General features: G+C 38.5%; 1 long non-coding RNA gene across 1 annotated transcript; it reads right to left on the reverse strand.

Annotated features, from left to right (window-relative positions):
• Nucleotides 1-35: 35 nt before the first annotated feature.
• LOC122975985 lies at nucleotides 36-14,553 on the reverse strand. Its single transcript, XR_006400777.1, has 3 exons — nucleotides 14,306-14,553; nucleotides 12,872-12,944; nucleotides 36-414 (listed from the first exon to the last, which is right to left on the reverse strand). It is a non-coding gene; the product is annotated as an uncharacterized LOC122975985 (long non-coding RNA).
• Between the last annotated feature and the right edge of the window lie 1,482 nt (nucleotides 14,554-16,035).

Genomic DNA, 16,035 nt, shown 5'->3' on the forward strand with positions numbered 1-16,035 from the left:
TTTTTATTTATTTATTTATTTTCATCTACATCCAACTGTCTTTTACTGAGGGTAACTTTGAAAACTGAAAGGATGACTTTTTTATCTAGGATTATTAGGCATCAATATTACACATCAATCTGAATTAGCAAAAGTACATATAAAATGTATTATTTTTTTCCAATAAGGAGGAGGAGGGGGTGTGACCTGGGTGACAGCAGTTGAGGCCGAAAGTCTGGTGGCTGATGGTGCAGGGGATTGGGATGGACCTACATAAATGGCTGGGGGGTCAGTGGGTGAGGCTGTAGGTCTGATTGTTGTCAATGAAACAGTGGGTGTGGCTGATGAAGAAGCAGGTAGAGACTGTGAAACTGTCTCAGGTCCAGCTGGTGGAGATGTTTCTGGTTGGGTATGAGTCCTTTCAGGTTCTGAAATCTTGATAGACAAAACAAACTGGAGTGTTGGCCCAAAACAACAACAAAAATTCACTTCTAATAGGCAATGTTATATTGGTCTGGGGAATAATATAAACCCTGCGTCTGCCAACTGCTGTCTTCAGCTCCTTCAGTGTATTTGTCTAAATTTTAGTCAGAACCCTGGATTTATCAGCTCTTGTAAGGTGAAATCCAATTACATTTAGGTTAACCGTGGGAAAGAGTCCACGCAAGTTGTACGTAACTTCTGTGTGAGAGTGCCCCTGGCAAATCATGAATCATTTTGTTTGACTTAGTTTCAAAGCCTTATTGTTTCTTTACAGGCCATGAACAACATACTTTGCTGTATTTGTTATGTTTTGAGCATATGATGTCAGTATTTGTGCTATATGCACAAGGTCTACCTCATGATAAACACTGATTTTTGGATGTTTGGGGTGTTTGCTTGAGAAAATTAATCGGGGCAAGTCCTGCTCCCTACATGTGTAAGATAAATGGCATTAGAATAAAATCATGTGACTTGTAGTCATGTAGTCATGTAGTATTAAGGTCTAAGAGATTACCCTGCTCTGTTATGAATTTGAGACACCAAATAAATGGCATAAAGATGACAGACTGCAATTAATATTATTTAATGTATGTGGATTAATGTTAAATGAAGCCAAAATTAAATGATGCATGCATTTTGATGCAGTCAAGTCTTGCTGCTAAAAGTGGAGCACAATAGTTGTCTTTTATTGTTTTCTGCATTGCACCCTGGCCACACAGATATAAATAAACTTCATATCCAGCATTGTAAATATACAGTAATGTTGATAAATTAAATACCTGAAACTCAGGTGCGTGCTCACATTCAAAACCAATACAGTGTGTACATTACCTAAACCTATTCTGGTTAGCATTCTGTATGAGGTGGAAGGACAACTGAATCAGCACTTGGCAACAGGAAGAGCTTTACTCTTCAAACTTCAGTTGTGCTATTTGCAGGTGCTTGTATTTCTGTACAAAACATAATGTAATATATTGTTAGAACTATTACATATGGTTATACAACTGTGCCAGTAGCACCTCCAGCACATTAGGAATGTTAATTTCACTGTTACTTCACTGAGTTTGGCCAGATGACCATTTTCTTATAATAGATTTCACTTTCTCTACCTTATCTCCCCACATACAGTCCACCATTATGAGAGAGGGCTTTCATGTTGTGTCCTCAGCCACAGACATAACATTTGATTATTTTTCTATTCATATGATAGCTTTTATTATCTCTGCCGTTATCTCCCTGTCTACAGCATGGATAGTTGTGGAGTATCTCATATTTAATAACTGCTAAAATCTTTTCAGACAAGCCCTCTGACATCGAGAAGCTGGACCCCTTGAAGCACTGTATGAAGAAGTTATCATATTCATGGTGATAAGCATGTGGGGAGCTTCTCCAAAATTATGATAAATAATCCAAAAGTATGATCAATTATACACTGCTGTAGAAAAGGTATATTCTAAAAAACATTCTTGTTTGAATATTATCATGATAATATCTGCTTAACATTCTTCCAGTAATTGGATTAATACACCTATCCAGCAATACTGAGTTTTCTCCTATGGTTTTCTCCTACTTTCTGTAAGCTTACGTTACACAGCAGCCAGCAACCAGCCATAGCTAGTTAACTGTTCAGGCCGGCTCGAACGTGAAGTGAAAAAGACCACACATGATGAATTTTGAAGCCACTAGCAAGTTAGCAGTGATAGTGAAAAGGAGAATTCTGACATTAACTCTGTAAACATAGCTTTAAATGTTAATGCTAATACTCATTTAAGAGGGCTGGTGTTCTGACAGTATGCGCTACCCACTCAGAATGAGCTACCAGTAGCTCATCATGTCAGACTAGTGTAATGAAGTAAGCCTCTCACTTGTAATGACCCACCCTAACAACAAATATCGTTTTAGTAGCTACTCAGGTCAGTTATGTGTGAGAAGCAGATATACAACTCCTATAAATGTAAAAAGTAGAATACTTCATCATTCTGTCAGGTAGGGAATATTTATCAGAAAGGACAACTACCTCAATCAATGTGGTTAAAAGTAGAGTAGCTGTCAGGTAGGAAATATCTATCAGAATGGACTACTATGGTCTTCATACCAAAAAGAACTAGATATCTGTATAAAAAATACTTAAAACTGCAGCTACAACATGCTATTACACACAGATGCTTCAAAACACATTATTTCCATGCACACAAACAGCTAGTTTACTTGTCATAAGATATTTGAAATACCTGAAAAATAAGAAATATTCTATTTTTTCTTGCTAATTTTAGAGATAACATTTTAATCTAGTCTAATTTCAGCTCTAGTCTAAGTTCATTTCTAGTTTAATTTACCTGTAGAAAACTGCTCTCTTTACCATGAAAATCCCAGGTAGTTCAAAATTATGGGCATGTCCTCTGGAATATTTTTTTTCACCTCTGAAATGCTCTGCACTTGCGCACATTGTGTCAGTAAGTCATTCTGAGCAGTAGCTCTATTTGTCAGGACACCAGGTAACAGTTACCTGTCATTGGACTTGCTCTTCTTTGCCTCTCAAATGTGTTTCTTGTGGCTGTCAGTATTTTGTCTTCATCCCTCTGCGATGCCAGTTCTCGTCTTGCAACATCAAGTGCATTCCAAACACAATTAATAACATTATTAAAGTCACTTTCTGTGGCAGTTTCATGTGAAGTCTGGCCATGTCATCAGGAGCACTGGCCATTGACGTTATGTCCAGATGTTTGCTGCTACCTTCTGGTTATATTTGACTGTGTAAAAAGCGTGCAGAAGCCCCTTCAGTATTTATGAGTGTACTATTATATGGATCTTTCTGAATAACTGAGTCGAGATTACGAATTAAGTGCTACATCATGATTGATAATTTCATGTGGGATCTATCTATCTATCAATCTATCTATCTATGTTAATTAGATTTCAGTGACAGGCTATTGTTTTATTTCCCACAAACGCTGATATAATTAATAACAATTTGCAATTAAAATAGATATAATAAAAAATTAATGAAATAGAATAGTGTCATGGTTCTGTCTCTAACTCTAGAGACTCTAGTGAGTCTGACTCAATATTCCTTAGTTGCCATTGTCCACCAGAGCACAGACTTTGTCTCTGTTTTGTGAAGACTGGACTGAGTGGGAAAAGTTTTTCTTCTTTATTTAAAGGTCCAGTTCAAGGCGGGAATACTGTGCCTGTAATCCGCCTCGCTGTTCTGTTTAGCCTGTATTCAGACCAAATCAGGCGGCGCAGTGCACAGCTGCAGGGTTGAAGAGGGTTTGAAGGTGTGTGGGTGTGTTTGTGCTTTAGAAACTAACTGCTGTGAAACAATCAGAAAATAACGTTTATCGATCTGATTCACCGGCTTCCTCACTAAAGCTATTAGCGCTCCCTCTCTTCATTCACCCTCTAGCTCACTCGACCACAGCTGCTCTCTCTCTCTTTCTGTCGTCTTTTTAAATGAGTCGGGAAGCTGACGGAAAAGTCTAACTTTACTTTTAACGCTATCAAACGAAGAGAAATGTCCTTCTTTTGGATCATCTTTACAGCTATAATACGGGTTCTTTGTATAAAAGAGGCTACTAAAAACATCAGCAACACTACTGAATGATTATATAAATACTATATAGGAACAGTATCGAGCAGCAATATTTTGACTTTTTTAAAAATCATGTTATTGTTGTAGACATGTTTGGGAACTCTAGACAGCCTACAATCCATATTCTGCACTACCATTACCATATTTCCAACATATCATGAAACTTATAACCTATAAAGCTTTATATGTGTTTTTCCTGTGTTTTATTTTTTCAGAAACTTCTTGAGGAGATGACCTTGGAGGAGCACAGGCAGCTCACCAGTGAACTGCTTCAGAGGTAGCCAGGGTTCATTTTTGATGTCTTGATGATGCATAAGTGCAGGCATGGTGTCCCACCGTTCGCTGGAGTGCCAGGGGTACCATGGTGTGCTTGTAGTAACTGTACAGACATGCCTACGCACCGGGAGAGGAAATGCTGTGGCCAATACTCTGCAGATTGTGTAATAATAATACCCAGTACTGTCTTGAAAAGGCTTTTTATGCATTCACAGGCAGTACTGGGAGGACATTATGGTATTTGGCCAAACCAGGAAGCCTGGGGATGACAACCGGGAGTACCGTTATGCAGCCTATAGACATTTCATCTATTGACAGCATGGCTCTTTAGGCCAGGGAAACTGACTTGTCATCCCCCGTTGCCATGTTTGGAGGATCAGGGACAAGTTCCCTGGTCCTCCAAAGACATCACACTGGTTTCACAACTGGCCTCTGAGTTTCCCTCCAGGTCCTCTGGAATGTCCACACAGTATCTCAGGTACTCACACACCTGCCTGTTCATCATCAAGGCATCAAATCATCTCATATTTATTTGTTACATTTCTGATATTTTATTTATTTTATACTTGTTCTATACATTTTCTATATTTATATATTTTCTGGATAATTATTAAACTTTTTGTTTATATATTCACATTTGTTCAACTTAAATGTGCAAGTTTACCAAATAAAAGATATTCATCAGATGTGCTGTGATAATTGTAATGATAAACATATTAATATATATTTATACAATGACAGTATTTCCCTGCAGTCAGTATATTGTCCATACCACTGATCCTCAGAACAGGGCACTGTAATACATGTTATGGATTAATTTTCACTGCCACTTCAGGTTATGTTAACTGTAATTCACTAGTTTGAACCACAAAATAAAACTATAAAAAACAACACCAAGAATAATGACATTTGTAATATAAATATATTTTATTTAACAGAAACATTTTTGGACATCCTTTTCAATCTGGACAATAAAAGGATAACATAAACATGCAGCTTTTACTGTTTAAACAAACATTTTGACAGCTTATTCTGTGTTCTTCAGAGTTGATTCTGATAAAGACAGAATAATCTATCAAATCATTAGTCTGTTTGAACACTAAAAGCAGTGTGATTAAACTTATCTGATCACCTTCCAGCAGTCAAATTGCTGCACATATAATAGCTGACAAGGGTCAGACCAATACCACACCAAAGGTATTCAATTTGCTGCTCTGGATGAAGATGCTCTCATGGCAGGAACAACACCCATGATTCACTGGCACTGCTGTTCCTCATCTGCTCCAGGAGCTGTGTGTAGAGCAGCAGCTGCATAGAAACCTGCTTCTGTGGAAGACAGTACCATTACACATAGAGTTAGTTTACTATTTCATACATTTTATACAGTTGTACATGTGAAATAGTGCTATTTAACCAAGAGTAGGACTTACAGGGTAAGTTAATATGCTACATAGGCAAACAAATGTGTATCACTTACCTAGACCTCTCCTGACTTGATCTGCAATACATGTCACAGACATGGTGAATAATGCCAACCCATAGTGCCTGAGAAAAATAAAACAGCACAAATGAATGAACTTACTATTATAAATCATCTATCTATCTATTTATTTATCTAATGTGCTCACCAGAAACTGTTCAACCTTATTCCATGCAGATTTTCATCCCAACAACAGACTAGATCAGATTATTTAATTGATTAACACACTTTCAGTCAGAGACAAGTAGCTATTCAGTGAAATCAACTTTTGTTGTCTTTGGTTGTAATGAAAACCAACGTACTCCCAGCCATCAATGGCACACGGCGAAATACCCCTGACCTATTAAACAGTCACTTTAGGATGAAGATAAAGGCAATACCATGCATTGATGCTACAGGACCTCTCTCATAGCTGGAGAAACAACAGCAACATCAAGAAAATAAGTGCTTTATGACACAGTCACAAACCCTTGTAATACATTATGTTACGTCCTAAGATGCTGGGAGCCTTGGCTGGCCTGGATAAACACACCAAAATAAATAACAGAAAAATTCTGCTTCTGACTGATAAATGTAAAATTAAAACTCTGGTAGCAATTACATGTTTTTCAACATTGAAATGGGGAAAACATTACTTGTGTTGGACTAATTTTGCCCCCCAATGTGCTCCTAAATGACAAATTAGGAGCAAACAATGAAATCATGGAGCACTGTGAAAAATATAAATATAAATTCACAGGATGTATTAACTTGGTAATGAGCAGACTTCTCAGTTTATCTTTCACACTAACTCATTACTCTGACTTACTGTCTTTAGCACATCACCAGCGCTAAATATCTTAGTTATCAGTCAATGTGTTGTCTTACTGCCACAGAAAATTAATAAATCGTTGGGTTATTAGCACGACGTCGCCTCCCTGTTGTCTCTTGTCAGACCACCAGCTCTGTGAGAGGCACAAACTGAAGCTAAAGTGTGCTAATATTTAACGTTACGTGGCGGCGTTTCTTTTCAGGAAAACTAATGTACTGCTAATTAACATCGTACATCGTCTAGGTTTTGAACCATTACCAGTGGGGCAAAATAAATATACATTACACTCTTACCTGTCCAGCAGTAAACAGGAAACTTCGGTGTCAGTCTGCAAACATTTCTCTCATCAGGGATTTCCATCTGGGTTTGTCCTCGTTTTATGCTTGTCCCGATTTCGTTTAGCTTCTGCGTGTTTTTGTTTCTTTGACAACGACATTTCATGCTCCTGTCATTTTCTAAATAAGTATGATCCTCCATTTATCAGATTTTGGTTTCAAAAACTTCTCACAATACAAAATGTTTGGTCCGTTCTTCTTCGTTTTAAAACCGGTGCATTTCCGGTAGTTGACCACTGAATCTAAAACGCGTAAGGCCCTCACTGGAGTCAGTTAGGTTTGTCCACTCTACGCTACTGTAGAAACATGGCAATGCAACATGGCGGCCACCGTGAAGGGGGACCCGCTCCCATGTAGATATAAAGGGCTTATTTCTAAGGTAACAAAAACACAACAATTATTATTTTCAGCTGATTAGACATTAATTAAGATATACTTATAAATAATCTATTAAATTTTTACCAAGTCTGTTCTTTTAGATGTTATTAAATACTACACACCGGACCTTTAAATCATTTTTCACATATTGCAGTGATTGCAGAGGTAGTGATGTGCTGCAGTAAGCAGCAGTATTGAGTCATTTCCGGTTGCCGACTATGTTTACTGATAGCATTTTTGCTGCTCTCAACTCAACTCAACTCAACTCAACAACGTTAATTTTGCTATGCTCCTCATTACTGTGGATAAATATCCGCTGTATATTCAAACCTACACTAGTTCTGCTCAAACACTCTTCACTCTCTCCTTCTTTTAGTGACTTTTCTTGCTAATCCCACAGCTGTTAGTTATTTTAACTCAGCGTTAGCTTAGCAGCTAACTTAGCTAAGCAGTTAGCAATGGCTTCTCTCTCTCCCTCTTGCTCTACTGCTCTCTCTTGCTCAGTGTGTCATATGTTTAGCTATTCCTCAGCCCCCTTTAGTGAATGGTAATGTTAATAGTACATTAGTTAATGGTACATGTAATAAATGTAGTTAATTTGCAGTGTTGGAGGCAAGGCTCAATGAAATGGAAGTGCAGCTCCAGGGAAAACCAATCATTAGCTAATGTAGTTAGCCAGTGCCCAGTAGCCATACTATGTACCAAGAGACGTCAGTCATATCATAACAATACTTGCGTACATTCCTCCCAAGGCAACTGCTGAAGTTCCATGTGAAGTTCTCCATGAAACTGTTGCCAGGATACAGACTTGATACAGCACTTGTATTAATATCTGGAGATTTCAACCATGTGAAACTGTCTTCCCACTTGACAGGATTTACACAGTTTGTTAATTGTCCTACCAGAGAAAGTAAAACACTTGATCTGCTATATGCCAATGTCAAAGAAACTTACAGAGCTACTGCCTTATCACCAGTGGGCCGGTCAGATCACAACCTGGTTTTTCTGCAGACCTGCTACAAGCCCTGTGTGCTGAGTCAGCCTACAGCTACCCTCACAGTCAGGAAATGGACACCTGAGGCTAGTGAGGCTCTAAGGGACTGCTTTGAATGCACAGATTGGAATGTGCTGCTGGAAACAGACGGGAACAGGATGGACATTGACAGTCAGGTTGATTGTTTTACTGAGTATATCAACTTCTGTAGAGATACAGTCATACCTACAAAGACTGTATGATGTTTCCCCAATAACAAACCCTGGATCACAAGTGACATAAAAGCAATTCTCAAACAGAAAAAGGAAGCGTTTAGAGATGGTGGTGAACAACTGAACACCTCAAAAACAAAGGAAATTATCATGGATTTCCCCCTCTGGAGCCAGTGAAAATCTGTGGGGTGGACATTTAAGCGGTGCACACCTACAAATATCTAGGGGTCCTTGTGGATGACAAGCTGGACTGGTCCTCTAACACTGATGCCCTCTGCAGGAAGGGGCAGAGCCGTCTGTTCTTCCTGCGGACACTGAGGTCCTTTGATGTGTGTATGGAAATGATGAACATGTTCTACCACACGGTGGTGGCCAATGCACTCTTTTTTGCTGCAGTGTGCTGGGGAGGCAGCCTTACAGACAAAAACACCAAGCGATTAGACAAGCTGGTCAAAAAAGCGGGCTCAGTGCTGGGCAGGAGATTGGACCTGCTAAGATCTGTGGTGGAGAGAGGCACACTGAACAAACTGAAAGTTATAATGGACAATAGCGGACACCCTCTCCACAGCCTCCTGGAGCGACAGAGGAGTAGCTGCAGCAATTGGCTCCTCTCATTGTGCTGCAGAACCAAGTGATTCAGGAGATCCTTTGTCCCCACAGCAATAAGACTGTTCAATTCCTCCTGAATTGACCGGATAGTTTTTTGTTTTTATATTTTGATGAGCTCTTGACAATTTGAATTTCCCTTCGGGGATCAATAAAGTAATATCTATCTATCTATCTATCTATCTATCTATTAGAGCAGTTACCCACCCAAAACCCCATAGGAACTGTGTCTGTGACTATCTAAAGAAAATTAACACCACCACTGCAATAGTACAACAAAATAGGAGAATTAAATGTGGAGTATTAAACATTAGATCTCTGTCATCGAAAGCCGTATTAGTAAATGATCTAATCTCAGATTATCATATTGATTTATTTTGTCTAACTGAAACCTGGCTGTATCATGTAGAATATGTGAGCCTAAATGAATCCACACTCCCCAGTCATAGTAATACTCACATTCCTCGAGACACCGGCCAAAGAGGTGGAGTTGCAGCCATTTCCAACTCAAGCCTAATTATCAGCCCTAGAACTAAATTTAATTATAACTCATTCAAAAGCCTTGTTCTTAAGCTGTCTCACCCAACCTGGAAAACTTTACAGCCAATTCTATTTGTTATACTTTACCGTTCTCCTGGCCTGTACTCTGAATTTTTATCTAAATTCTCAGAGTTGTTATCAAACTTGGTCCTTAGTACAGATAAAGTAATTATAGTAGGTGATTTTATTATTCATGTGGACATCTATAACGCTATCGTTATAGATGTCCACATTCCTATTACTAGACTACATGCCATTAGACAAAAATGTCTATCGGATAGTGCTGTACCTAAATTTAAGGAAGCTGTTCTATCAGTATTGAATTCAATGCTGTGTCTCAATACTACAGAGGACTCTTATGCTAATTTTAGTCTCTCCCAAATTGACAATCTTGTTGATAGTGCTCCATCGCCCCTTTAAAAAGGAAGATAATAAAACATAGGGGGTCAGCCCCATGGAATAACTCCCAACCTCGGAAATTAAAGCATACATTGCGAAAATTTGAAAGGATTTGGCATTCCACCAAACTTGAAGAGTCTGGCAAGATAGTCTTAAATAATAGAGGACAATAAAAACAGCTGTAGGTTCCTTTTCAGCACTTTGGCCAGGCTGACAAAGAGTCATATCTATATTGATCCATGGATTCCTATAGCTCTCAGTAGTACTGACTTTATGAGCTTCATTAATGATAAAATTCTAACTATTAGAGACAAAATTCATCACCTCTTGCTCTCAACAGGCACTGATTTATCCCCAAACACAAGGACTTTAGAAACAGCTGTAAAACCTGATATATATTTAAACTGTTTTTGTCCAATTGACCTTCCTGAACTAACATCAACGACTTCTTCATCTAAACCATCAACCTGTCTCTTAGACCCCATCCCAACTAGGCTGCTTAAGGAAGCCTTAGTTAGCACTTCTTTAAAAGATATGATCAATCTGTCTTTGTTAACAGGTTATGTACCACAGTCCTTTGAAGTAGCTGTAATAAAAAGCCTACTCTTGAATCAGGCGTTTTAGCCAACTATAGACCTATATCTAATCTTCCCTTTCTCTCTAAGATCCTTGAGAAAGCAGTCACCAATCAGTTATGTGACTTTCTACATAACAATAGTTTATTTGAGGATTTTCAGTCAGGATTTAGAGCACATCATAGCACAGAGACAGCACAGGTGACAGTTACAAATGATCTCCTAACTGCATTGGACAAAGGACTTTTCTCTGTACTTGTCTTGTTAGATCATAGTGATGCATTTGACACCATTGACCATAACATCCTTTTACAGAGACTGCATTAGGCTGGTTTAAATCCTATTTATCAGATCAATTTCAGTTTGTACACGTTAATGATGAACCCTCCATGCACACAAAAGTTAGACATGGAGTTCCACAAGGCTCTGTGCTTGGACCAATTCTATTCACCTTATATATGCTTCCTTTGGGTAAAAATATTTGGAAACACTCCATAAATTTTCATTGCTATGCAGATGATACCCAATTATATTTATAAATGAAGCACAGAACTCCAAGCATGCCTTAAGGGCATAAAGACCTGGATGACCTGCAATTTTTTTCTACTAAACTCAGACAAAATTGATGTATTGTGCTCGGCCCTAAACACCTTAGAAACACATTATCTAATGACATAGCTACTCTAGATGGCATTGCCCTGGGCTCCAGCAGGGACCTTACATTTGATCAGGACATGTCCTTCAACTCCCACTTGAAACAAATTAGATGTTTTGTGATGAGACTGAAAAAGAAAAAAAGAGATCCACCCATTCCACCCATGTACTATTTACTCTAAGCTATTCCACCCCAAAGCTGACTTATTATATTATTATAAACATGAGCATGTAAGTTTATAGGATAGTATGTAAAACATATGCTGGAGTACTACCTCAAAGACACTGATATGTGTGAAAACAGTATTTAATAGGCTACTCTATCAAAAGAGTAATCACAACTACAAGCCAAGTATACTTAAACTTTATGTATAATGCAAGAATAATAAGAATAAGAATAAACTGAAAGCATACTCTCTCATTTTTAGTTTAAAAGAAAGACACTAACAGCACATTTGAATAAATTTTTTGTAAGGGCCCTTATTCTGAAAACAGGTGTGCTACAGGATTGTGCTCAGTCCAGCACTCTTAACCCTCTTCACCCCTGATTGCACCCCCATTCCCCCCTGTAACACTATAGTGAAGTTCACTGATGACACCACCATAGTGGGACTCATATCTGACGATAAGTTGTGGTGTACAGACAACAAACTGGTCCCTTCACACCACAAAAACCACGTAAATGGAGAGGAGGTGGAGAGTGTTAACAACATCAAGTTCCTTGGAGTATACATAATGAAAGAACTATCATGGTCCTTCAACACCTCCCACCTGCTGAAGAAAATGTTTACCACAGCACCATAGAGAGCATCCTCTCCCACTGTGCCATAGTGTGGTATAACAGCTGCACTGCAGAGAACAGGAAAAACTTATTCCAGGTAGTTAAAGCAGCACAGCAGATTGTAGAAACTGAGCTACCAGTTCCTACGATCTACAATCTGTGTATTCTAACTGACAAGAGAGCTAGTAACATCAGCAAGGATTCAACCCATCCAGGACACAGTCTGTTTGTCCCCCTGCTATCTGGGAAGAGATATCCCCCCACTGTTAAGGACTGAGTACTTTAAAGTCAGCCTTGCACATCCACCCCCCATTATTGCTAATGCACTCCAGGGCATTCTGTCACATCCTTTATAAGCTAATAAATATGTCTATAGACTGCCTCATTGTAGGAATGTGCAAAACATATTTTATGTATGTATATTTTAATCAAATTTTTTTACAATGTGCTAAGCCCTTTTTTTTAATGTATACTATTCTTTTGATTTATTTCCTTAGTACTCTTACTGCTGCTGTTTTCTGAGGGTTGCCACACCAATGTTTCTTAGGTCTTATGCAGGTCACTGTGAGGTTGGCAGAAACCAAATAATGTGTTACTTTAAAACTTAAAATATCAAATGCATTTGATGTGTCATCAGTCTCCAGGGATAAATATAGACTTTCAAAGGAATATACCAAGTCAATGTTATATGGTGTGTATGTGAGGCAGCACATAAACATAGACACACCAAAGAAAAGAAAGGGTTTATGTTGATAATGAGGCAGATTTGACATTACCCTCATTGGGATGTGGTGTTTATTTCTCTGCCTCTTCTTCCCACAGTTCCCTCTAACCACAACTCCCTGTGTCCTGACAAACCGAGAGACAGAGACAGAGAGGAAGAGAAAAAATGGAGAGGTGAAGAAAGAGAGAGCAACCCACAGACCACATAATGGTTGTGGCATCAGTTATATGGCTAGAGAGAGGGAGAGAGAGACTTCAGCTTGACTTCTGTGTGTGTTTGGCTTACCCTCAGCCAACTTCCCATCTATGATGTCTTCAGAAGCATACAAAATAAAACGAAACACTTCAATTTAATATATTTTATATGCAGTACTCCAAGAAAGTAGGCAAAGGGTAAATAAAATAGAATACTTATAGGAATATAACAAATCCAGTGAATTAAACTAAATCAAGAATTCTAATGGGTTGGCTCTAATGGAAATTGAATAATCAGTAACATCATTACTGAGGTGTCCAAAATAAAAACAAATCCTATTGTACTGTATTTAATTATCAGGACAGTGTACAGTTTTTAACATAAATGATGCACTGCACCAGAGTTAGCTCAAAGCTAATTTACATCTGTTGTCCCCCACAATCAAAACATACAACAGCACAACAACAAACAGTTTAAAGCAAAAAACACACAGAACACATTATACAAAATACAAATCTACATACAATAGCACATCACATACACCCACAATGTCAACCAGAAATCAACAATACAAGCATGTCAAACAAACCAAACCAAAAGCAAGATTATTTACCATGAGATCAAATCCACACTCAGTGGCCACAGAGCTGAGAAGCCTGCATGCACTGGGTGAAAGTCACAACAAAAATAATTAGTGCGTCCTCACACAATAGGTGACAATGGTTGATGATGTTGGTGATGCTGGGACAACTTTATGGTGGTAGTTGGTGAGCCACTGTGGCTGGTGGGCTAATGGGTAACTTGCTATGCTCTTATATAAAATTAAATGGTTGGACACAGCTAAAATGTTAGTGTTCTCCATTTTTGACTCTCTGGCTCTCCAGTCTCTCAATGGTCAACACTGTCAAGACTGAAAACAGCCAATGCCAAGACAATCAGGGCCAGGCTGGGAAAATCATTCGGGCCGTGAAATATAGCGCTAAATATAGCCCTGGTCAGGCCACCTTAGTGCATGTGAATAGCAAACAAATAGCCAACAACTGCTTATGGCTTGATGCCACTGGGCGCATGTGCACCACGTTCTGGCTCTGACACGACTGCTGGAGCTGATTGTGGCCATCAGGCATGATTTTGAGGAAATTAGAAAGGGAACTACCACTTTTATTGTTGATTGTCCAGTTTCTTGGCAGCTTTAACATTGACAGGGGACAATGATGACGCATTAATAACATTAGCTACGTTAGCTAGGTAGCAAGTGTTAGCTAGCTAGCATGTTTATTTACTGACTAACCTGGCCACTGTGGTCCCTTGCGTGCACACATTTGGTCAATTTTGCCACATTTAGCAGCATCTCCTGCAAGCTCCTTTCTTTTTTTCTCTCTTTGCCTCCACATTTCTCTTTTTTCCACCGTTCATCTTGCTGCTATGTCATTAAACCGCACTAACTGCCAGCTACTCTCTCACTCTCTCTCTCTCTGTCTCTCTCTCTTGATTTACTCTCTACCCCTCCACCATACTTGGCTGTCACAGTGCTTTGCCAGTGTTGCGTTCAGGGTCAAAAAAAAAAAAAAAAAATCTGCAGCCTGCGCAAGCCTGTCAGGCCATTTAGCAGGCCAGGCCACTGGGAAAAGTCTTGGTGCTCCCGAGTGTCAGTCCAGGCCTGAAGACAATGAAGAGGCTGTGTTGGTTGGGAGTGTTCAAAGGCTTATCAGACACCCAAACACAGCACACTGGTTTATAATACTCACAGATAAGATTTTACAATGTAGTAATCCACCCGAAATGTGCGCCAATAAATAATTTCTAATTGTGTATAACAGTCACTCTAGATACCCAGGCTTAGTTTGCCATCATTTTGCAGTGTGTTTTTAAATCCACTCAGTGACATCATCAGTCTGACATTAAAGCTGAATTTCTTTTGAATGTTTAACAGCCATCATGCATTGCTTGCTCCACAGAGTAATGAATAATCTGAATCTGAATCTATCTCAAGCTAACTGCATGTATTACTGCATGTTCACATGCAAAGTCAACATGTGATGTTAAAGCGTTTAGATATCTCTCAGCTCTTACAACACCTCCTCATATCTCTGTCATATCTGTGTTCACATCTCCACTCACTATTCAGCCATAAAGATTAGACATTTTTCTTCAAAGTCCACAGGTTTGTATAAAGTCCAGAGGTTACCTCTACCTGGTTAACAAGACCCACCTGAGACACCAACAGTCATTCATCTCCAACACCTGACACACTCAAACACACAGCTGACCAACACATGAAGGTGAGTGATCGAGAGTCCGGGTTTTCATTTCAATTAAGTCAAGTTTTCTCTATTTTAAATGAATGACCACAGATATTTTACAATATTCAGCTTAATTATTTCTGTATTTAGTAAAAGATGTGTATTAAAAATACACAAAGAATAGCAAAAATTAGTTTATATTTTAGTATAGAAATTTGTATCAACCCAGACAGGTGAAAACTGGTATTTGGTTGTATTTTTGGTTCATTATGCAGTGAAATAAAATTTAACGATGTGCTTCGTATATTACAAATAAAATAAATAGTTCCCATTTAAGAATAACATGACATGTGTGGAATTTATTTTTTTATTTTTTTTATTTTTTATTTATATTTATAAGCTTCATATTACCAATTGTATTTCATTTTATTCTAATGAAACTTTTTTGAGTTTTCTAATAGGTGATGTGGTCTTATATCTTCAAATGTCATGATGATCAGTTCAGGTTTTCCCATTTCTTCAACCCCAACCATTTATAAAATTTCAAGCTCACACCTCCCAGTTACAATCGAATGAGGACTTGCAAACAGAGAATTCATTGATTGAACCTGTAAATGTGTAGGTTTAAACTGAGAGTTAGACAAAGATGTGTTGCCAGACAGAAAGTGAGCAGCTCTGTCCCGACCTGCTCACATTGATAGAGTCATGTGTTTTGCTGCATAGAGATGTTACTAGGTGTTAATGCAGTCAACATGATCTCAATCCAATAGTGTCTAGG

This window comes from Thunnus albacares, chromosome 24 (assembly GCF_914725855.1).
Source record: "Thunnus albacares chromosome 24, fThuAlb1.1, whole genome shotgun sequence".
Lineage (NCBI taxonomy): Eukaryota > Metazoa > Chordata > Actinopteri > Scombriformes > Scombridae > Thunnus > Thunnus albacares.